We start from the raw sequence: 24123 nt of genomic DNA, 5'->3' as shown, positions 1-24123 counted from the left end.
TAAATATTCCTTTATTAAGAAGTACGCCTTGCTCAACCATACGATCAACAAGACGCTCTTCTTTAAGAAAAACCACCACCGCTTTATTCATCCGTGACGCATAAGCAACATTCTCATATCCTACCTTCTCTCCTACGGAGACCAGAAACTCCTCCACCGTGACAGTAGCTTCAGTAACACACCTAAAGCCGTGCCGAAGTGACAGGGACGGCGTCCCCATTTGGGTCGCCATCCCCGCCAAAGTCAGGGGATTTCAACAAAAAAAAAACAATATACTAAATTCTACCACAACACAACATTTTTAAATAATAACCTTTAGTCATGCATAGAAAAAAAGGGATACCACCAAGAAAAGGAGACACGAAAGAAAAACCAACTCTACACAACACTCGCACTCGCTCATACAATTCCCAGCATGCACCAAACACTAGCATGCAGAGAGAGAAAGAGAGACAGAAAGAGAGAGGGAGAGAGAGAGAGAATGAGGAGGAGAGAGAGAGAGAGGGGGAGGGTGTGCAAGGCAGAGATACAGAGAGAGGTTAGAGGGAGAGAGAGAGGCAGAGAGACAGAGAGGTTAGAGGGAGAGAGAGAATGAGAAGGAGAGAGAAAGAGAGAGGGGGAGGGTGTGCAAGGCAGAGATACAGAGAGAGGTTAGAGGGAGAGAGAGAGGCAGAGATACAGAGAGAGGTTAGAGGGAGAGAGAGAGGCGAGAGAAAGAAAAAGAAAGAGAGAGCAAGGCAGAGAGAGAGAGAGGGGGAAGGTTAGAGGGAGAGAGACAGAGAGGTTAGAGGGAGAGAGAGAATGAGAAGGAGAGAGAAAGCGAGAGAGGCAGAGACAGAAAGAGGGAGAGAGGGAGAGGGGGGAAGGTTAGAGGGAGAGAGACAGAGAGAGGTTGAGCAGAGCATATGTATCTGCCAATCAAAGTCACTGTGATGATGTACTTCCCCCTGTCTGTCTCTGTGTGAAGCTTTACTCAGACGATCTGCTCTTTTCTCTCTGTAGTGCAGACAGACTGTCACCATGATCCTCGCTGTCTGTTTGGTATCACTATGTCTCACAGGTAAGACTAAGACCATAGTAATATTTTAAGGTACCAGACATTTCGTTGTCATGGAGGGCATCTGCTAGCAATTACGTCTCGTTTGGATAAATACAAACCTATTGACAATCAATTCAAAGGTCAACTTAGATTCACAAACATTTGATAATCTCCTCTTCCTCCCCTCTTCCTCATCTTCCTCTTCTCTTCCTCCCCTCTCCCTCCTCTTCCTCCCCTCCCAGGGTTGGGTCAAGGTACCAGAGTTGTCCAGACTCCTGCTGCCTTGGTAACGACCCCAGGAGACTCCGCTGATCTCCGCTGTTCTCACACTATAAAAGACTATGATGTTATCCTCTGGTACAGACAGTCTCATTCTCAGGACAGACAGCTACAACTGCTGGGGTACCTTTACACAGACAACAAAAACCCAGAATCTAGTTTCAAGGACAAAATTAAATTGAGAGGAAACGCAGAACAGTATTGTGATTTAAGTGTTTCCAACCTAACACAAGAGGACAGTGCAGTGTATTTCTGTGCTGCCAGAGAGCACAGTGTAGCAGATCCTATCTCAGCCCTACAAAAACCACATCTCAAATACAAAGTCACACCTCACACCACCACTGCAGTGTTCTGAACCACTTAAACCTCCTCAATACTAAACCTCCTCAATACCAAACCTCCTCAATACTAAACCTCCTCAATACTAAACCTCCTCAATACTAAACCTCCTCAATACTAAACCTCCTCAATACTAAACCTCCTCAATACTAAACCTCCTCAATACTAAACCTCCTCACTACTAAACCTCCTCACTACTAAACCTTCCCAATACTAAACATAATCAATACTAAACATCCTCAATACTAAACATAATCAATACTAAACCTCCTCAATACTAAACATCCTCAATACTAAACATAATCAATACTAAACCTCCTCAATACTAAACCTCCTCAATACTAAATATAATCAATACTAAACCTCCTCAATACTAAACATAATCAATACTAAACATCCCACAATTGCTAATATATGTGATGTGAAATGTGAAAATCACTCTAACCCGTAAATATAGAAGATGTGCTGTAGGCTACAGTCCAAAATGGCAAAATAATTTTTAGACAGGGAGTACAGGATTTATATTGCCTGATTAGGTATGTTTCTGCCTATAATTTCCAACATTTTGTCTATTTGTTAGTCAACTCTTCTATAGATAGAAACATGTCTCTTCTGTCATTATATGTTGCCCTAGAAAGACTAAATAAACCCAGAACAATGTCATTGATTGATTGAATGAATGCTTCAATCTAGTTGACATCGGTTTTCTCTGTCATCTTTCACGGATCAAAGACGTTAGAAAATACAATGAAGACATTTAGGGACCGGGGAAAAAATACAATGAAGACGTTTAGGGACCGGGGAGAAAATACAATAATACAAAGTAAGGGAAAGAGTTTCTGATCAAAATGTCCAGATGATATCAGTCAGCTGTGAAAGCTGTGAAAACGACCCAACGCGTTATATCTGGGATGAAGACAGTACACCTGTACCTGTACACCAGTAGGTACACTACACCTGTACCTGTACGTACACTACATGAACAAAAGTATGTGACCACCTGCTCGTCCAACATCTCATTACAAAATCATGGGCATTAATATGGAGTTGGTTCCCCCTTTGCTGCTATAACAGCCTCCACTCTTCATGGAAGGCTTTCCACTAGATGTTGGAACATCGCTGTGGGGACTTGCTTCCATTCAGCCACAAGAGCATTAGTGAGGTCGGGCACTGATGTTGTGCGATTAAGCCTGGCTCGCAGTCAGCGTTCCAATTCATCCCAAAGGTGTTCGATGAGGTTGAGGTCAGGGCTCTGTGCAAGCCAGTCAAGTTCTATCACACCGATCTCAACAGACCATTTCTGAATGGAGCTCGCTTCGTGTACAGGGGCATTGTCATGCTGAAACAGGAAAGGGCCTTCCCCAAACTGTTTTCACAAATTTAGAAGCACAGAATTGTCTAGAATGTCATTGTATGCTGTAGCGTTAAGATTTCTCTTCTCTGGAACTAAGGGGCCTAGCCCGAACCATGAAAAACAACCCCAGACCATTATTCCTCCTCCACCAAACTTTACAGTTGGCACTATGCATTCGGGCAGGTAGCGTTCTCCCGGCATCCGCCAAACCCAGATTTGTCTGTCGGACTGCCAGATGGTGAAGCGTGATTCATCACTCCAGAGAACACGTTTCCACTGCTCCAGAGTCCAATGGCGGCGAGCTATAAACCACTCCAGCCGACACATGGCATTGCGAATGGTGATCTTAGGCTAGTCTGCGGTTGCTTGGCCATGGAAACCCATTTCATGAACCTACCGACGAACAGTTCATGCTGACGTTGCTTCCAGAGGCAGTTTGGAACTCGATGGTGAGTTTTACAACCGAGGACAGGCGATTTATACACGCTACACACTTCAGCACTTGGCGTTCCCGTTCTGTGAGCTTGTGTGTGGCCTACCACTTCACAGCTGAGCCGTTGTTGCTCCTAGACATTTTCACTTCATAGCACTTACAGTTGACCGGGGCAGCTCTAGCAGGGCAGCAATTTGACAAACTGACTTGTTGGAAAGGTGGCATTCTATGACGGTGCCACGTTGAAAGTCACTGAACTCTTCAGTATGGCTATTCTACTGCCAATGTTTGTCTATGGAGATTGCATGGCGGTGCGCTCGATTTTATACACCTGTCAGCAACGGGTGTGGCTGAAATAGCCGAATCCACTAGTTTTCCGGGGTGTCCACATACTGCTGTATAGTGTATCTAACTGAGCATTGCATTCTCTCAAGATAAATAAATCCTATATCTTCACTCCTTTTCCCAAATCCAAATTTAGCCTATTTTTGGTGTATCATTTTACTGCAAGAAATGCTTCTGCAGGAGTTAATAGTAAGGCTATGTGAGATATTATAGACCTATGTAACCAATGTGAAATGGCTAGCTAGTTAGTGGTGGTGCGCGCTAATAGTGTTTCAATTGGTGACGTCACTCGCTCTGAGACCTGAAATAGTTGTTCTCCTTGCTCTGCAAGGGCCGTGGCTTTTGTGGCGCGATGGGTAACGATGCTTCGTGGGGTGTCAGTTGTTGATGTGTGCAGAGGGTCCCTGGTTCAAGCCCAGGTTGGGGCGAGGAGAGGGACGGAAGCTATGCTGTTACACCTACAGTCAGTGTCCAGATTTCAGTTTCCATTCAACCAATCTGAACAGTAGGCTACAGTTCCCTTGACGTACCATAGGCCTATTTGAAGTCCCTGTCTTGTGACTGTCGAATTTGTATCAGCCGCCTCACAATCATCAAAATCAAAATATTTTCCAAACAAACATTACTTTTCTGGCCCTCCCTTTTTCTTTATTTTCAACTCTCCTTTTGCAGCGTTTGTCTTATTGAATTAAACTTTGACGATATCCTTTTTTGCCTTTGCTGTGGATTGACGTTAACGTTTTCTGCCAGTTCCAAAAAAGCATTATTTGGCTGTGTAGGCTAATTGGCGAGCACACAGTTAATCTCTAAAGTTTAGGCTTATGAACTAATGCCAAATAACGAAATAAAAACCTCAATGTAGTCTATAGATATACACAAGAAGATTAATATATTTTTATTTTTATTTATAGATTTATTTGAAGGTATTGTTTGTCTTTGTTCATATATTTTTACAAACTCTATATTTTGTTTCATGTTATTGTCCCAGTACCTTCCAGCTGATCCAGCAGAGAGCAGTAATGTTCCACTGTACTGTAGGGTGATAGGTCAGCTATAAGCTCCTCCCACCTCAGAACACAAGGCTCTGAACACCTCAGACCATAGACATAGATCTAACTCTACAGCTGTGACAGACAAACAGGCAGACAGACAAACAGCATGATCAGAGTTCTCCTCACGGCTACTGTTTCACTCCTCTGGCTCACAGGTGAGGATAAGGTTCAGTATATCAGGTGAAGGTGAGGTTCAGTATATCAGGTGAAGGTAAGGTTCAGTATACCAGGTGAAAGTAAGGTTCAGTATATCAGGTGAAGGTAAGGTTCAGTATACCAGGTGAAGGTAGGGTTCAGTATATCAGGTGAAGGTGAGGTTCAGTATATCAGGTGAAGGTAAGGTTCAGTATATCAGGTGAAGGTAAGGTTGAGTATATCAGGTGAAGGTGAGGTTCAGTATATCAGGTGAAGGTAAGGTTCAGTATATCAGGTGAAGGTAAGGTTCAGTATACCAGGTAGTTAGTAGCTGATCTGTTTTATTATTGTCTCTCTGTGTTTCATCGTCTCTCTCTTCTCCTGCTGTCTTCTCCCCAGGTTCCTGTGTGTCCCTCTCCGTCCACCAATCTCCTCGTCATCTCACCAAGAGGCCAGGAAACACCTTAAAGATGACCTGCAGTCACCATGACAAAAAATATGATAAAATCTACTGGTACCGTCAGATACATGGACAAAAGCTCCAGCTCATCGGCTTCCTGTCCTTTAAAGAAGCTTTTGATGTTGAGGAAAACTTTAACATCTCAGGCGACGCCGAGGATGAGGGTTTTCTGGGGTCGCTTGCAGTGAGGGTTGAAGACACTGGGCTATATTATTGTGCTGTGAGTAAAGCACAGTGCATCAGCTACACTTTGCACTACACACAAAACCCCTCCCCTCCCTCTACACTACACCAAAGATTGTCTATTATGTTGACAAGATATTAGAGTGACTGCTCTAACAATGAAAAAACATGCCCACAAAGACGGAAGGCAAGCAGGAAGAGATGAGATCAGGTGGGACCATTCTAGCCAATGAGACGGCAGATACGCGTGTGAACAACAGGCCATAGAGATAGATAGAGTCATCTTTGTATCTGTGCCAATATAGCGTCTGTGACAGCATGGGTAGCGCCATTGAGACTATCTCCATTTTAAAGTAGTCAATTTTCTTCTTCTTCAAAGAACTCGCCAGTTTATAGTCATAAAAACCGGAAATGAGTTACCTCTGGTTCATTCAGCCATTCCTATTGGGGAAAATAAATGGGGGAATGAATAGGGCTTTGGAATTAAACGGTGAAAAGGTCAGAGGTTAACACAGGCTTAGGAGATCTTATACGTTTTGTTCTATGAGATAATGTCAGTCAGGTTAACATGACATGTAATTCATAATAAAATGTTTATATGCTTTATGTGGTTTTTCTGATTACATAAAAAAATCTAAAATCAAATCATCAAATCCAAGATGGCGTAGCAGTTCAGACGTCCTGTCGTGTCCCGTGTATATGCATATATATTTACATATTTTTTCTTCACTTATCTTTTTACATTTTTTTATTCTAAATACTCAACCTCAAAGCACTCTCCTGCAACCCGCCTCATCAATTAAAAAAAAAAAAAAAAGTATTATTTACCTCATCTGAATTCCACGACAGAAGCTAGCCAGAGGTTAGCCATTTTCACTGGCTAACGTTGAAGTTCAGCTAGCTACGGTTAGCTGTCCTCAGCTATCCATTAGCTCGAAAAGCTATCGCCAGTTTTTGTACAGCGCGACTCAGACCAGAGCATATCGGACCTATTCTCTCTCCTTTCCTCGATTTCTACCGCAGGCTCTGGACATTTACACCTGGATCTTGCAGCTAACTAGCTGCTACCTGAGTGACTATTGGCAACGTCGGTCTCGGAATTAACACACACTATTACGGAGCTAGCTAGCTAGCCAGCTGAAGAATTCCGTCAGCCACTCGTGGGCTACTCCTGAGCTAGCCAGCTGAAGTGTCTCCTGGGCTACAACTCACCTATCCTGACCCGTTTTACTGCCGATGCGGAGCCCCATTGGGTCTTCACGACTGGATCACCGACGTTATCTGCCCGAGGGAGTTGTCCAACTGGCCCCTCCGTCGCGACGTAACCTGATCGCCCATCTGCGGCCAGCTAATCGTTAGCTGTCTTTTCGGCTGCGATCTGAATAGGTCTGTCGGACACTTTTCTTGGGCCACTATAACTAACTATTTTGCCAACTTGGACAGGTCCCCCCTTCCACACGGAACCCCACTAACCCACAGACGGAAACGCACGAGGCGGCTAAAAACAGACCTCCCTCCCATCTTCCACCAGCTTGCTACCTATGGCCCGGCTAGCTGTCTGATTCTCACTGGACCCTCTGATTCACTCGGCTAAGCATGCCTCTCCTTAATGTCAATATGCCTTGTCCATTGCTGTTCTGGTTAGTGTTTATTGGCTTATTTCACTGTAGAGCCTCTAGCCCTGCTCATTATACCTTATCCAACCTCTCAGTTCCTCCACCCACACATGCTATGACATCTTCTGGTTTCAATGATATTTCTAGAGACAATATCTCTCTCATAATCACTAAATGCCTAGGTTTACCTCCTCTGTACTCACATCCCACCATACCTTTGTCTGTACATTATACCTTGAAGCTATTTTATCGCCCCCAGATACCTGCTCCTTTTTCTCTCTATTCTGGACGTCACAGACGACCAATTCTTATAGCTTTTAGCCGTACCCTCATACTTATCCTTCTCTGCTCCGCTGGGGATGTAGAGGTGAATCCAGGCCCTTCAGTGCCTGGCTCCACACCTACTCCCCAGGCGCTCTCTTTTGATGACTTCTGTAACCGTAATAGCCTTGGTTTCATGCATGTTAACATTAGAAGCCTCCTCCCTAAGTTTGTTTTATTCACTGCTTTAGCACACTCTGCCAACCCGGATGTCCTAGCTGTGTCTGAATCTTGGCTTAGGAAGTCCACCAAAAACTGTGAAATCTTCATCCCTAACTACAACGTTTTCAGACAAGATAGAACGACCAAAGGGGGCGGTGTTGCAATCTACTGCAGAGATAGCTTGCAGAGTTCTGTCCTGCTATCCAGGTCTGTACCCAAACAATTTGAACTTCTACTTTTAAAAATCCACCTCTCCAAAAACAAGTCTCTCACCGTTGCCGCCTGCTATAGACCCCCCTCGGCCCCTAGCTGTGCTCTGGACACCATATGTGAACTGATTGCCCCCCATTTATCTTCAGAGCTCGTGCTACTAGGCGACCTAAACTGGGACATGCTTAACACCCCAGCCATTCTACAATCCAAGCTTGATGCCCTCAATCTCACACAAATTATTAATGAACCCACCAGGTACAACCCCAAAGCCGCAAACACTGGCACCCTCATAGATATCATCCTAACCAATGTGCCCTCTAATTACACCTCTGCTGTTTTCAACCAAGATCTCAGCGATCACTGCCTCATTGCCTGCACCCGTAATGGGTCAGCGGTCAAACGACCTCCACTCATCACTGTCAAACGCTCCCTGAAACATTTCAACGAGCAAGCCTTTCTAATCGACCTGGCCCTGGTATCCTGGAAGGATATTGACCTCATCCCGTCAGTAGAGGATGCCTGGTTATTTTTTAAAAATGCCTTCCTCTCCATCTTAAATAAGCATGCCCCTTTCAAGAAATTTAGAACCAGGAACAGATATAGCCCTTGGTTCTCCCCAGACCTGACTGCCCTTAACCAACACAAAAATATCCTGTTGCGTTCTGCATTAGCATCGAACTGCCCCCGCGATATGCAACTTTTTAGGGAAGTTAGAAACCAATACACACAGGCAGTTAGAAACGCCAAGGCTAGCTTTTTCAAACAGAAATTTGCTTCGTGCAACTCCAACTCTAAAAAGTTCTGGGACATTGTAAAGTCCATGGAGAATAAGAACACCTCCTCCCAACTGCCCACTGCACTGAGGATAGGAAACTCTGTCACCACCGATAAGCCCACTATAATTGAGAATTTCAATAAGCATTTTTCTACGGCTGGCCATGCTTTCCACCTAACTACCCCTACTGCATTCAACAGCACTGCACCCCCCACAGCTACTCGCCCAAGCCTCCCCCATTTCTCCTTCTCCCAAATCCATTCAGCTGATGTTCTGAAAGAGCTGCAAAATCTGGACCCCTACAAATCAGCTGGGCTTGACAATCTGGACCCTTTCTTTCTAAAATTATCTGCCGAAATTATTGCAACCCCTATTACTAGCCTGTTCAACCTCTCTTTCGTGTAGTCTGAGATTCCCATAGATTGGAAAGCAGCTGCTGTCATCCCCCTCTTCAAAGGAGGTGACACTCTTGACCCAAGTTGCTACAGACCTATATCCATCCTACCCTGCCTTTCTAAGGTCTTCGAAAGCCAAGTCAACAAACAGATTACCGACTATTTTGAATCCCACCGCACCCTCTCCGCTATGCAATCTGGTTTCAGAGCTGTTCATGGGTGCACCTCAGCCACGCTCAAGGTCCTAAACGACATCGTAACCGCCTTCGATAAGAAACATTACTGTGCTGCCGTATTCATTGACCTGGCCAAAGCTTTTGACTCTGTTAATCACCACATCCTCATCGGCAGACTTAGTAGCCTTGGTTTCTCAAACGATTGCGTCGCCTGGTTCACCAACTACTTCTCTGACAGAGTTCAGTGTGTCAAATCGGAGGGCCTACTGTCTGGACCTCTGGCAGTCTCTATGGGGGTACCACAGGGTTCAATTCTTGGGCCAACTCTTTTCTCTGTATACATAAATGATGTCGCTCTTGCTGCTGGTGAATCTCTGATCCACCTCTACGCAGACGACACCATTCTGTATACTTCTGGCCCTTCTTTGGACACTGTGTTAACAACCCTCCAGACGAGCTTCAATGCCATTCAACTCTCCTTCCGTGGTCTCCAACTGCTCCTAAACACAAGTAAAACTAAATGCATGCTCTTCAACCGATCGCTGCCTGCACCTGCCCGCCCATCCAGCATAACTTCTCTGGACGGTTCTAACTTAGAATTTGTGGACAACTACAAATACCTAGGTGTCTGGTTAGACTGTAAACTCTCCTTCCAGACTCACATCAATCATCTCCAATCCAAAGTGAAATCTAGAATTGGCTTCCTATTTCGCAACAAAGCATCCTTCACTCATACTGCCAAACATACCCTCGTAAAACTGACCATCCTACCAATCCTCGACTTCGGCGATGTCATTTACAAAATAGCCTCCAATACCCTACTCAACAAGCTGGATGCAGTCTATCACAGTGCCATCCGTTTTGTCACCAAAGCCCCATATACAACCCACCACTGCGACCTGTATGCTCTCGTTGGCTGGCCTTCACTTCATCATCGTCGCCAAACACATTGGCTCCAGGTCATCTACAAGACCCTGCTAGGTAAAGTCCCCCCTTATCTCCGCTCACTGGTCACCATAGCAGCACCCACCTGTAGCACGCGCTCCAGCAGGTATATCTCTCTGGTCACCCCTAAAGCCAACTCCTCCTTTGGTCGTCTCTCCTTCCAGTTCTCAGCTGCCAATGATTGGAACGAACTACAAAAATCTCTAAAACTGGAAACACTTATCTCCCTCACTAGCTTTAAGCACCAGCTGTCAGAGCAGCTCACAGATCTCTGCACCTGTACATAGCCCATCTTTAATTGAGCCCAAACTACTACCTTTTCCACTACTGTATTTATTTATTTTATTTATTTTGCTCCTTTGCACCATATTATTTATATTTTAACTTTTAACTTTCTTCAAACTACAAATCTACCATTCCAGTGTTTTTTATTGCCATACTTTATTTACTTTGCCACCATGGCATTTTTTTGCCTTTACCTCCATTATCTCACATCATTTGCTCACATTGTATATAGTCTTATTTTTTTCTACTGCATCATTGATTGTATGTTGTTTTACTCCATGTGTAACTCTGTGTTTTTGTATGTTGTCGAACTGCTTTGCTTTATCTTGGCCAGGTCGCAATTGTAAATGAGAACTTGTTCTCAACTTGCCTACCTGGTTAAATAAAGGTGAAATAAAAATAAATAAAATAAAACATAAAGACTTAGAAAATCCGCTGAAGATTATGTCATAGAACCAAACGTATAAGATTTATCCATAAACCCTACTCCATTCATATCCCCATAGGCTTTGTCCAACGAACCATGGCAGAGTTAATTCCTTCCTACAAAAAGAGGCCATTACAATAGCTCCCCACCCAGTTGACTACTTTAAAATGGTGGAATCCCTCAATGGTAATGTGTATACTAAAACGGGTTTGTATCCATGATGAGTCCTCTATATATCTCTATGACAAAAGGCACAACTCTGATATAAAGTAGATTCATTCAAAGTTGCCAAAATGCCACGTGCGTCTACTTATACCAGTGAATTTGTAATAATCTAAACATTATGAAACTTCTATTAGATCAAATAACCTTTGGTCAACTTTTTGCTGAACAAATTCGACACTCTCATTGACTTCGCTGTTTTCATGGACAGATTTTGGGCGGAGTAAAACTTCTCGCTTTGCTTCTTCCTCTCTGACTACAGACACAACTAAACCCCTCCTCCTCCTCCTCTTCTCCCCTCCCATATGACCCGCCCATGTGCATTACATAACTCCTATAGGAGACTGCTATGTGGAGACAGTACATAACTACTACAGGAGACTGCTATGTGGAGACAGTACATAACTCCTACAGGAGACTGCTATGTGGAGACTGCTATGTGGAGACAGTACATAACTCCTACAGGAGACTGCTATGTGGAGACAGTACATAACTCCTACAGGAGACTGCTATGTGGAGACAGTACATAACTCCTACAGGAGACTGCTATGTGGAGACAGTTCATAACTCCTATAGGAGACTGCTATGTGGAGACAGTACATAACTCCTACAGGAGACTGCTATGTGGAGACAGTACATAACTCCTACAGGAGACTGCTATGTGGAGACAGTACATAACTCCTACAGGAGACTGCTATGTGGAGACAGTACATAACTCCTATAGGAGACTGCTATGTGGAGACAGTACATAACTCCTACAGGAGACTGCTATGTGGAGACAGTACATAACTCCTATAGGAGACTGCTATGTGGAGACTGCTATGTGGAGACAGTACATAACTCCTATAGGAGACTGCTATGTGGAGACAGTACATAACTCCTACAGGAGACTGCTATGTGGAGACAGTACATAACTCCTATAGGAGACTTCTATGTGGAGACAGTACATAACTCCTACAGGAGACTGCTATGTGGAGACAGTACATAACTCCTACAGGAGACTGCTATGTGGAGACAGTACATAACTCCTACAGGAGACTGCTATGTGGAGACTGCTATGTGGAGACAGTACATAACTCCTACAGGAGACTGCTATGTGGAGACAGTACATAACTCCTACAGGAGACTGCTATGTGGAGACAGTACATAACTCCTACAGGAGACTGCTATGTGGAGACAGTTCATAACTCCTATAGGAGACTGCTATGTGGAGACAGTACATAACTCCTACAGGAGACTGCTATGTGGAGACAGTACATAACTCCTACAGGAGACTGCTATGTGGAGACAGTACATAACTCCTATAGGAGACTGCTATGTGGAGACAGTACATAACTCCTACAGGAGACTGCTATGTGGAGACAGTACATAACTCCTATAGGAGACTGCTATGTGGAGACTGCTATGTGGAGACAGTACATAACTCCTATAGGAGACTGCTATGTGGAGACAGTACATAACTCCTACAGGAGACTGCTATGTGGAGACAGTACATAACTCCTATAGGAGACTTCTATGTGGAGACAGTACATAACTCCTACAGGAGACTGCTATGTGGAGACAGTACATAACTCCTACAGGAGACTGCTATGTGGAGACAGTACATAACTCCTACAGGAGACTGCTATGTGGAGACAGTACATAACTCCTACAGGAGACTGCTATGTGGAGACAGTACATAACTCCTACAGGAGACTGCTATGTGGAGACAGTTCATAACTCCTATAGGAGACTGCTATGTGGAGACAGTACATAACTCCTACAGGAGACTGCTATGTGGAGACAGTACATAACTCCTATAGGAGACTGCTATGTGGAGACAGTACATAACTCCTACAGGAGACTTCTATGTGGAGACAGTACATAACTCCTATAGGAGACTGCTATGTGGAGACTGCTATGTGGAGACAGTGCATAACTCCTATAGGAGACTGCTATGTGGAGACAGTACATAACTCCTACAGGAGACTGCTATGTGGAGACAGTACATAACTCCTATAGGAGACTGCTATGTGGAGACAGTACATAACTCCTACAGGAGACTGCTATGTGGAGACAGTACATAACTCCTACAGGAGACTGCTATGTGGAGACAGTACATAACTCCTACAGGAGACTGCTATGTGGAGACAGTACATAACTCCTACAGGAGACTGCTATGTGGAGACAGTACATAACTCCTACAGGAGACTGCTATGTGGAGACAGTACATAACTCCTATAGGAGACTGCTATGTGGAGACAGTACATAACTCCTACAGGAGACTGCTATGTGGAGACAGTACATAACTCCTATAGGAGCCTGCTATGTGGAGACAGTACATAACTCCTATAGGAGACTGCCATGTGGAGACAGTACATAACTCCTACAGGAGACTGCTATGTGGAGACAGTACATAACTCCTACAGGAGACTGCTATGTGGAGACAGTACATAACTCCTACAGGAGACTGCTATGTGGAGACAGTACATAACTCCTACAGGAGACTGCTATGTGGAGACAGTTCATAACTCCTATAGGAGACTGCTATGTGGAGACAGTACATAACTCCTACAGGAGACTGCTATGTGGAGACAGTACATAACTCCTATAGGAGACTGCTATGTGGAGACAGTACATAACTCCTATAGGAGACTGCTATGTGGAGACAGTACATAACTCCTACAGGAGACTGCTATGTGGAGACAGTACATAACTCCTATAGGAGACTGCTATGTGGAGACAGTACATAACTCCTATAGGAGACTGCCATGTGGAGACAGTACATAACTCCTACAGGAGACTGCTATGTGGAGACAGTACATAACTCCTACAGGAGACTGCTATGTGGAGACAGTACATAACTCCTACAGGAGACTGCTATGTGGAGACAGTACATAACTCCTACAGGAGACTGCTATGTGGAGACAGTTCATAACTCCTATAGGAGACTGCTATGTGGAGACAGTACATAACTCCTACAGGAGACTGCTATGTGGAGACAGTACATAACTCCTATAGGAGACTGCTATGTGGAGACAGTACATAACTCCTACAGGAGACTGCTATGTGGAGACAGTACATAACTCCTATAGGAGACTGCTATGTGGAGACTGCTATGTGGAGACAGTACATAACTCCTATAGGAGACTGCTATGTGGAGACAGTACATAACTCCTACAGGAGACTGCTATGTGGAGACAGTACATAACTCCTATAGGAGACTGCTATGTGGAGACAGTACATAACTCCTACAGGAGACTGCTATGTGGAGACAGTACATAACTCCTACAGGAGACTGCTATGTGGAGACAGTACATAACTCCTACAGGAGACTGCTATGTGGAGACTGCTATGTGGAGACAGTACATAACTCCTACATGAGACTGCTATGTGGAGACAGTACATAACTCCTACAGGAGACTGCTATGTGGAGACAGTACATAACTCCTACAGGAGACTGCTATGTGGAGACAGTTCATAACTCCTATAGGAGACTGCTATGTGGAGACAGTACATAACTCCTACAGGAGACTGCTATGTGGAGACAGTACATAACTCCTATAGGAGACTGCTATGTGGAGACAGTACATAACTCCTACAGGAGACTGCTATGTGGAGACAGTACATAACTCCTATAGGAGACTGCTATGTGGAGACTGCTATGTGGAGACAGTACATAACTCCTATAGGAGACTGCTATGTGGAGACAGTACATAACTCCTACAGGAGACTGCTATGTGGAGACAGTACATAACTCCTATAGGAGACTGCTATGTGGAGACAGTACATAACTCCTACAGGAGACTGCTATGTGGAGACAGTACATAACTCCTACAGGAGACTGCTATGTGGAGACAGTACATAACTCCTACAGGAGACTGCTATGTGGAGACAGTACATAACTCCTACAGGAGACTGCTTTGTGGAGACAGTACATAACTCCTACAGGAGACTGCTATGTGGAGACAGTACATAACTCCTACAGGAGACTGCTATGTGGAGACAGTACATAACTCCTATAGGAGACTGCTATGTGGAGACAGTACATAACTCCTACAGGAGACTGCTATGTGGAGACAGTACATAACTCCTATAGGAGACTGCTATGTGGAGACAGTACATAACTCCTATAGGAGACTGCCATGTGGAGACAGTACATAACTCCTACAGGAGACTGCTATGTGGAGACAGTATATAACTCCTACAGGAGACTGCTATGTGGAGACAGTACATAACTCCTACAGCAGACTGCTATGTGGAGACAGTACATAACTCCTACAGGAGACTGCTATGTGGAGACAGTACATAACTCCTACAGGAGACTGCTATGTGGAGACAGTACATAACTCCTACAGCAGACTGCTATGTGGAGACAGTACATAACTCCTACAGGAGACTGCTATGTGGAGACAGTACATAACTCCTACAGGAGACTGCTATGTGGAGACAGTTCATAACTCCTACAAGAGACTGCTATGTGGAGACAGTACATAACTCCTACAGGAGACTGCTATGTGGAGACAGTGCATAACTCCTACAGGAGACTGCTATTTGGAGACAGTACATAACTCCTATAGGAGACTGCTATGTGGAGACAGTACATAACTCCTACAGGAGACTGCTATGTGGAGACAGTCAATAACTCCTACAGGAGACTGCTATGTGGAGACAGTACATAACTCCTACAGGAGACTGCTATGTGGAGACAGTACATAACTCCTACAGGAGACTGCTATGTGGAGACAGTTCATAACTCCTTCAGGAGACTGCTATGTGGAGACAGTACATAACTCCTACAGGAGACTGCTATGTGGAGACAGTTCATAACTCCTACAGGAGACTGCTATGTGGAGACAGCACATAACTCCTACAGGAGACTGCTATGTGGAGACAGTTCATAACTCCTACAGGAGACTGCTATGTGGAGACAGTACATAACTCCTACAGGAGATTGCTATGTGGAGACAGTTCATAACTCCTACAGGAGACTGCTATGTGGAGACAGTTCATAACTCCTACAGGAGACTGCTATGTGGAGAATGCTATGTGGAGACATCACATAACTCCTATAGGAGACTGCTATGTGGAGACTGCTATGTGGAGACAGTTCATAACTCCTATAGGAGACTGCTATGTGGAGACTGCTATGTGGAGACATCGCATAACTCCTATAGGAGACTGCTATGTGGAGACTGCTATGTGGAGACAGTTCATAACTCCTATAGGAGACTGCTATGTGGAGACCGCTATGTGGAGACAGCACATAACTCCTACAGGAGACTGCTATGTGGAGACTGCTATGTGGAGACTGCTATGTGGAGACTGCTATGTGGAGACAGTACATAACTCCTACAGGAGACTGCTATGTGGAGACTGCTATGTGGAGACTGCTATGTGGAGACTGCTATGTGGAGACATCACATAACTCCTATAGGAGACTGCTATGTGGAGACTGCTATGTGGAGACAGTACATAACTCCTACAGGAGACTGCTATGTGGAGACTGCTATGTGGAGACTGCTATGTGGAGACAGTACATAACTCCTACAGGAGACTGCTATGTGGAGACTGCTATGTGGAGACTGCTATGTGGAGACTGCTATGCCAGTAAACTGTAATGGAAATAAAGCACATCCTTGGCATGTTCTATTGACAATATTGTGGTGAATTATCATTGAGTTCCTGTCTCAGATGTTCCATTTTTCTTAGCATCTTCTGCAGTGAAAGGTCAACAACAGTATTTACCACCACCGTTGTCTCTCTGTCCTTTCTCACAGTGTAACGAGTGTCGTATGTGGAGGACCAAGACGCAACAGGGAAATGTATACTCATCTTCTCTTTTTAATATATGAAAAGGAGAAACAAAATAAACACGTATACAATTAACAGAAACAACACTAACAGTTCTGTCAGGTGAAGAACACAAAACATAATACAACTACCCACAATCCACAATCCAAACACACCCCTAATTATAGGACCTTCAATCAGAGGCAACGATAGACAGCTGCCTCCAACTGAAGGCCCCAACACCAATTAACTAAACATAGAAATACAAATGACTAGACAGAACATAGAAATAAACTAGCATAGAACAATAACCAAAACCCTGGACTAATAAATCAAATACCCCTCTCTACATGGACACATACACACAACCACCCTGAACCACATAAAACAAATACCCCCTGCCACGTCCTGACCAAACTAAACACTAACACATACCCCCCTGCCACGTCCTGACCAAACTAAACACTAACAAATACCCCCTGCCACGTCCTGACCAAACTAAACACTAACACATACCCCCTGCCACGTCCTGACCAAACTAAACACTAACAAATACCCCCGCCACGTCCTGACCAAACTAAACACTAACAAATACCCCCTGCCACATCCTGACCACACTACACACTAACACATACCCCCTGCCACGTCCTGACCACACTAAACACTAACAAATACCCCCTGCCACGTCCTGACCAAACTAAACACTAACAAATACCCCCTGCCACGTCCTGACCAAACTAAACACTAACACATACCCCCTGCCACGTCCTGACCAAACTAAACACTAACAAATACCCCCTGCCACGTCCTGACCAAACTAAACACTAACAAATAACACCTTTACAGGTCAGAACGTGACACACAGGTAAGAGTCACGTAGATACAGTATATCCACTGTGACGTCTTGGTGACGTACACCTCTTCTCTCCTCATCCACCAACAACTACCCTTTACATGTTGTGGTACCAACACAAGGGAGGACAGAGAACCATTGGAATACAACACTATGAAAACTGCCTTCGAGAAGAACGTTGGGTCTAACAGGTCATTCCAAGGCCAAAGCCACCCTGCTTATTTCTGATTTAAATCCTACAGACAGTAATGTGTATCGCTGTGCAGCCAGTCAGATTCAGTCCCTCAACTAACAAAAAAAATGCTGTCGTATCGAACAACCTGCAGCATTCTCTGACTGTCTGGTGATGGACCTGTGGTTTTCGATTGAGCTGGAATGGTAGTCCACACAGCAGTCTGTTACAGCATGAATTGCAGTTGTTTTAGGTAGTCGTTGGGGAATTGTTAGATTACTTGTTAGATTTGTGTGTATAAGGTAGTTGTTGGGGAATTGTTAGATTACTTGCTAGATTTGTGTGTATTAGGTAGTTGTTGGGGAATTGTTAGATTACTTGTTAGATATTTCTGCACTGTCGGAACTAGAAGCACAAGCATTTCACTACACTCGCATTAACATCTGCTAACCATGTGTATGTGACTGTGACGACCCTCCCACTCTGTCTGCCGTATTTTCTCTCTTTGCTCTTGTTCCTTATTAGGATGCCGGTGGGCGGAGTTGGGAGGGTCGTCAGCTACATGGGAAACACCTGGGCTCGGGTGTGTCCCAGGATAAAGGCACCTCTTCCACATTCATTGGAGGGACTCTCTCCATGCAGACACCTTGTTGTTTTTGGTTGTACTAGTTGTGGTATCTAATAAATATATATTTTTGATACTCCTTGTCTCCACGTTATCTCCCTTTTGTTGCGAACTCTGAGCCGGTTCGTAACAGTGACCAATAAGATTTGATTTTGATTTGATGTAATAACTGACCATAAGTAGTACAATCTACTCTTTGGTTACTGCTGAGTTCGTTTTTTGTGTCTAGATGGAATTTGTATTTGTGGTCCTGTCAACTGGACCTTTTTTGGAACACCATTATTTTGGTCTCACTGAGATTTTCCTGTCAGGGACCCAGGTCTGACAGAATCTGTGCAGAAGATCTAGGTGCTGCTGTAGGCCCTCCTTGGTTTTGGGACAGAAGAACCAGATCATCAGCAAACAGTAGACCTTTGACTTCAGATTCTAGTAGGGTGAGGCCGGGTGCTGCAGACTGTTCTAGTGCCCTCGCCAATTTGTTTATACTGTATATATGCTGAAGAGGGTGGGGCTTAAGCTGCATCCCTGTCTCACCCCACGGCCCTGTGGAAAGAAATGTGTGTGGTTTTTGCCAATTTTAACCGAACACTTGTTTGTGTACATGGACTTTATAATGTCGTACGTTTTACCCCCAACACCAGTTTCCATCAATTTGTATAGCAGACCCTCATGCCAAATTGAGTCAAACACTTTTTTGAAATATACAAATCATGAGAAGACAAGGTGAAGATAAGGTTCAGTATATCAGGTGAGGATAAGGTTCAGTATACCAGGTGAAGGTAAGGATCAGTATATCAGGTGAAGGTAATGTCATGACTGTCTGTCACATCCTGACCAGTATAGGGGTTATTTGTATTTGTAGGTTGGTCAGGACGTGGCAGAGGGTATTTGTTTTCTGTGGTTCGGGGGGTTATGAGTGTTGTAGAGGGGTGTTTTATTTATGTATTACGGGGTTTTGGTGTATGTGCTGGGTTTTGTATTCTAGGTTGGTTTTCTAGTTTGTTTATTTCTGTGTGGTCTGTTTGGCTCCCGATCAGGAACAGCTGTACGTCGTTGTTCCTGATTGGGAGTCATATATTAGTTGCGTGTTTTCACCTGTGGATTTGTGGGTAGTTCATTTTGCACTGCTAGTATTCAGCCTGTAAAACTGGCGGTTAGTCGGTCTTTGTTTTCCGTGTTCACATTTATTTAATAAATTATAATGATGAGCACTCAACCCACTGCGCCTTGGTCCACTTCATCCGACGTCAACCGTTACACTGTCCTGCTCGGCTCAGGTTACCAATGACCACAATCCTGCAGAGAGATTTCATCCCCACCAGAGGAGAAGGGATCTCAAGGGATAGGAAGATGTGGGGGTTTTATGACCCCTCACGCCCATGGTAAATCTTAGGCAACAGACAAAATTCCTTTGTCCTCTCACTATGGAGAACCGGCCTCAGAACATTAAACATGCAATAAAGGGACTTTGGAACCATGGTTTCCGTCAGCCACAATGGTGGTCATGATGATAGATGGAATATGAAAATGAATGTCATTTTTGTCTGGTTATCAAAGGTTAAAGGACGATGTTATTACGGGAACACTGTACCTTTAAGAGTTTTCCCAGTATATGCTTGATGTTTATATATTGTACGTTGTGTGGAAAATGTCCAAATCAAAGAGAATGTTTTGGTAAAGATGAAATGTGAAGTTAGTTGTCTAATTTGGATTGGAGTAAAATCTAGACCTTCAGCCTCTTAACTTGGTACGCCCAGAGAATTTCCCTAAAGGCGGTTACGCCCACTTCTGACCCGAGGGTATAAGACAGGAGACTGAAGAATTAACATATCAGACTAACTGACCACAGGCTGAAGCTACGGTATAAATGGTCAACGAACCCCAAAACAAAACACAAGGTTGAAGACAAAGAAATCGTTTTTTGCCCAAGCTATGGATGAGTAGCTCTGTCTAAGCGGGTGAATTCAAGCCGAACCACCTAACCTCCATTCTCCATCGAATCGTGGTATCTACGCTGTTTCATTCCTACGCTGTGAGCTCTGAGCTACAGAGCTGTCTGTCCTCAGAAGACCCCTTTCAGAGCAAGGGCGAGGAATCAGACCACTAAGCCAAAAGGACACTGACATCGTGAGGACAACCAGAGAGTTGCGCCGGAGAAGTGCGTCATTGAGAAGCCTAAACGACCCACGCGGAGCTTCCCTTTTGAGACCTCCAACTACCTCCAATCTACAGACAATACAAAGCGAAAACAGGTTTTTAGAAATTTTTGCACAAAAACAGAAATACCTTATTCACATAAGTATTTAAACCCTTTGCTATGAGACTCGAAATTGAGCTCAGGTGCATCCTGTTTCAATTGATCATCCTTGTGATGTTTCTACAACTTGATTGGAGTCCACCTGCTGTAAATTAAATTGATTGGACATGATTTGGAAAGGCACACACCTGTCTATATATGGTCCCACAGTTGGCAGTGCATGTCAAAGCAAAAACCAAGCCATGAGGTTGAACTAATTCTATGTAGAGCTCAGAGACAGGATTGTTTCGAGGCACAGATCTGGGGAAGGGTACCAAAATATTTCTGCAGCAATGAAGGTCCCCAAGAACACAGTGGCCTCCGTCCTTCTTAAACGGAAGAAGTTAGCAACCACCAAAGCTCTTCCTAGAGCTGGCCGCCCGGCCAAACTGAGCATTTGGGGGAGGGCCTTGGTCTGGAAGGTGACCAAGAACCCAATGGTCACTCTGACAGAGCTCCAGAGTTCCTCTGTGGAGATGAGAGAACCTTCCAAATTGAGAACCGTCTCTGCAGCACTTCACCAATCAGGCATTTATGGTAGAGTGGCCAGACGGAAGCCACTCCTCAGTAAAAGGCACATGACAGCATGCTTGTAGTTTGCCAAAGGCACCTAAAGGACTCTCAGACCATGAGAAACAAGATTCCCTGGTCTGATGAAACCAAAATGGAACTATTTGGCCTGAATGCCAAGTGTCACCTCTGGCAGAAACCTGGCACCATCCCTACGGTGAAGCATGGGGGTGGCAGCATCATGCTGTGGGGATGTTTTTCAGTGGCAGGGACTGGGAGACTAGTCAGGATCGAGGGAAAGATGAACGAAGCAAAGTACAAGATCCTTGATGAAAACCTGCTCCAGAGCGCTCAGGACCTCAGACTGGGGCAAAGGTTTACCTTCCAACAGGACAATGACCCTAATCACACAGCAAAGAAAATGCAGGAGTGTCTTCGGGACAAGTCTCTGAATGTTTTTGTGTGACCCAACCAGAGCTCAGACTTTAACCTATTGAACAACTCTGGAGAAATAGCTCTCACCCCCTTCCATTCTGGAGGACCTGAGCCCTAGGACCATGCCTCAAGACTACCTGGCCTGATGACACCTGGCTGTCTCCATTCCACCTGGCCGTGCTGCTGCTCCAGTTTCTGCTGTTCTGCCTGGTGCTATGTAACCCTGACCTGTTCACCGGACGTGCTACGTTGTCCTGGACCTGCTGTTTTCGGCCCTCCCTCTCTCTCTTTCTCTCTCTCTCTCCATCTCCCTCTCTCTCAACCGCTCCCTCTCCCTCTCTCCCCCTTTCTACCACACCTGTTGTATTGATCTCTGAATGCTCGGCTATGAAAAGCCAACATTTACTCCTGACGTGCTGACCTGTTGAACCCTATGCGACCACTGTGATTACTATTTGACCCTACTGGTCATCTATGAACATTTAAACATCTTGAAGAATAATCTAGCCTTAATGGCCATGTACTGTTATAATCTCCACCCAGCACAGCCAGAAGAGGACTGGCCAACCCCTCAGAGCCTGTTTCCTGTCTAGGTTCAGAGCCTTTCTAGAGAGTTTTTTCTAACCACTGTGTTTCTACATCTGCATTGCTTGCTTTGTGGTTTTAGGCTGGGTTTCTGTATAAGCACTTTGTGACATCTACTGATGTAAAAAAAAAGGGCTTTATAAATACATTGGATTAATTGCACAGGAGGAGAGGAAGGTGGAGGGGGAAGGAGGAGGGGGAGAGGAGGAGGGGGAGAGGAGAGGAGGAGGGGGAGAGGAGGAGGGGGAGAGGAGGAGGGGGAGAGAGGAAGGAGGAGGGGAGAGAGGAAGGAGGAGGGGAGAAAGAGGAAGGAGGAGGGGAGAGGAGGAGGAGGAGAGGAGGGGGAGGGGAGAGAGAGGAAGGAGGAGGGGAAGAGAGGAAAGAGAAGGGGAGAGAGAGGAAGGAGGAGGGGAGAGGAGGAGGGGGAGAGGAGGAGGGGAGAGAGGAAGGAGGATGGGAAAAGAGGAAGGAGGAGGTGAGAGAGGAAGGAGGAGGGGAGAGAGGAAGGAGGAGGGAAGAGGAGAGGAGGAAGGGAAGAGAGGGGAGGGGAGAAGGAGGAGAGGAGAGGGGAGAGGAGGAGGGGAAGAGAGATGAGGGGAGAGAGGAAGGAGGAGGGGAGAGAGGATTGAGGAGGGGAGAAGGAGGCGAGGAGAGGAAGGAGCAGGGGGAGGAGGAGGGTGATTAGAGGAAGGAGGTGGGGAAGAGAGGAAGGAGGAGGTGAGAAGGAGGTGAGGAGAGGGGAAGGAGGAGAGGAAGGACGAGGGTGATTAGAGGAAGGAGGAGGGAAAGAGAGGAAGGAGGAGGGTGATTAGAGGAAGGAGGAGGGTGATTAGAGGAAGGAGGAGGGAAAGAGAGGAAGGAGGAGGGGAGAAGGAGGGGAGGAGAGGGGAAGGAGGAGGGTGATTAGAGGAAGGAGGAGGGAAAGAGAGGAAGGAGGAGAGGGGAAGGAGGTGAGGAGAGGGGAAGGAGGAGGGTGATTAGAGGAAGGAGGAGGGAAAGAGAGGAAGGAGGAGAGGGGAAGGAGGTGAGGAGAGGGGAAGGAGGAGAGGAAGGAGGAGGGTGATTAGAGAAAGGAGGGGGGAGAGAAGAAGGAGGAGGGAAAGAGAGGAAGGAGGAGGGTGATTAGAGGAAGGAGGGGGGTGATTAGAGGAAGGAGGAGGGTGATTAGAGGAAGGAGGGGGGGGAGAGAGGAAGGAGGAGGGAAAGAGAGGAAGGAGGAGGGTGATTAGAGGAAGGAGGAGGGTGATTAGAGGAAGGAGGGGGGGAGAGAGGAAGGAGGAGGGTGATTAGAGGAAGGAGGAGGGTAGGAGGAAGGGAGAAGGAGGAGAGGAGAGGGGAAGGAGGAGAGGAAGGAGGACCTGTAGAGAGGAAGGAGGAGAGGAAGGAGGATGGGGAGAGAGGAAGGAGGAGGAGAAAAGAGGAATGAGGAGGAGAGAGGAAGGAGTAGGGGAAGAGAGGGAGGAGGAGGGGAATAGAGAGAGGAGGAGGAGGAGAGAGGAATGAGGAGAGTAGAAGACTTGGGTAAAAGCAAAAAATGTTGATAGCAGCATCACTTCCTGGTGTCCTGGTGACATCATTTCCTGGTCTGATGAACAGGTGAGAGGAGGAGGAGGAAGAAGAGGGAGAGAGAGAGAGAGAGAGAGAGAGAGAGAGAGAGACAGAGAAAGAGAAAGAAAGAAAGGAGAGTGAACGGAGGAGACGTTCAGACTGTCCCTCTTT

General features: G+C 45.4%; 1 long non-coding RNA gene and 1 gene segment (V, D, J or C); both read left to right on the top strand.

Moving 5' to 3' along the window:
• Positions 1-24123, top strand: part of LOC115161856 (T-cell receptor beta-2 chain C region-like) — a 75291-nt gene that overhangs the window by 30260 nt on the left and 20908 nt on the right.
• Positions 4904-5473, top strand: LOC115161863 (uncharacterized). The gene is made up of 2 exons (XR_003869438.1): positions 4904-4996; positions 5376-5473. It is a non-coding gene; the product is annotated as an uncharacterized LOC115161863 (long non-coding RNA).

This window comes from Salmo trutta, chromosome 25 (genome assembly GCF_901001165.1).
Source record: "Salmo trutta chromosome 25, fSalTru1.1, whole genome shotgun sequence".
Lineage (NCBI taxonomy): Eukaryota > Metazoa > Chordata > Actinopteri > Salmoniformes > Salmonidae > Salmo > Salmo trutta.
This window is presented reverse-complemented; position numbering and strand designations above follow the sequence as displayed.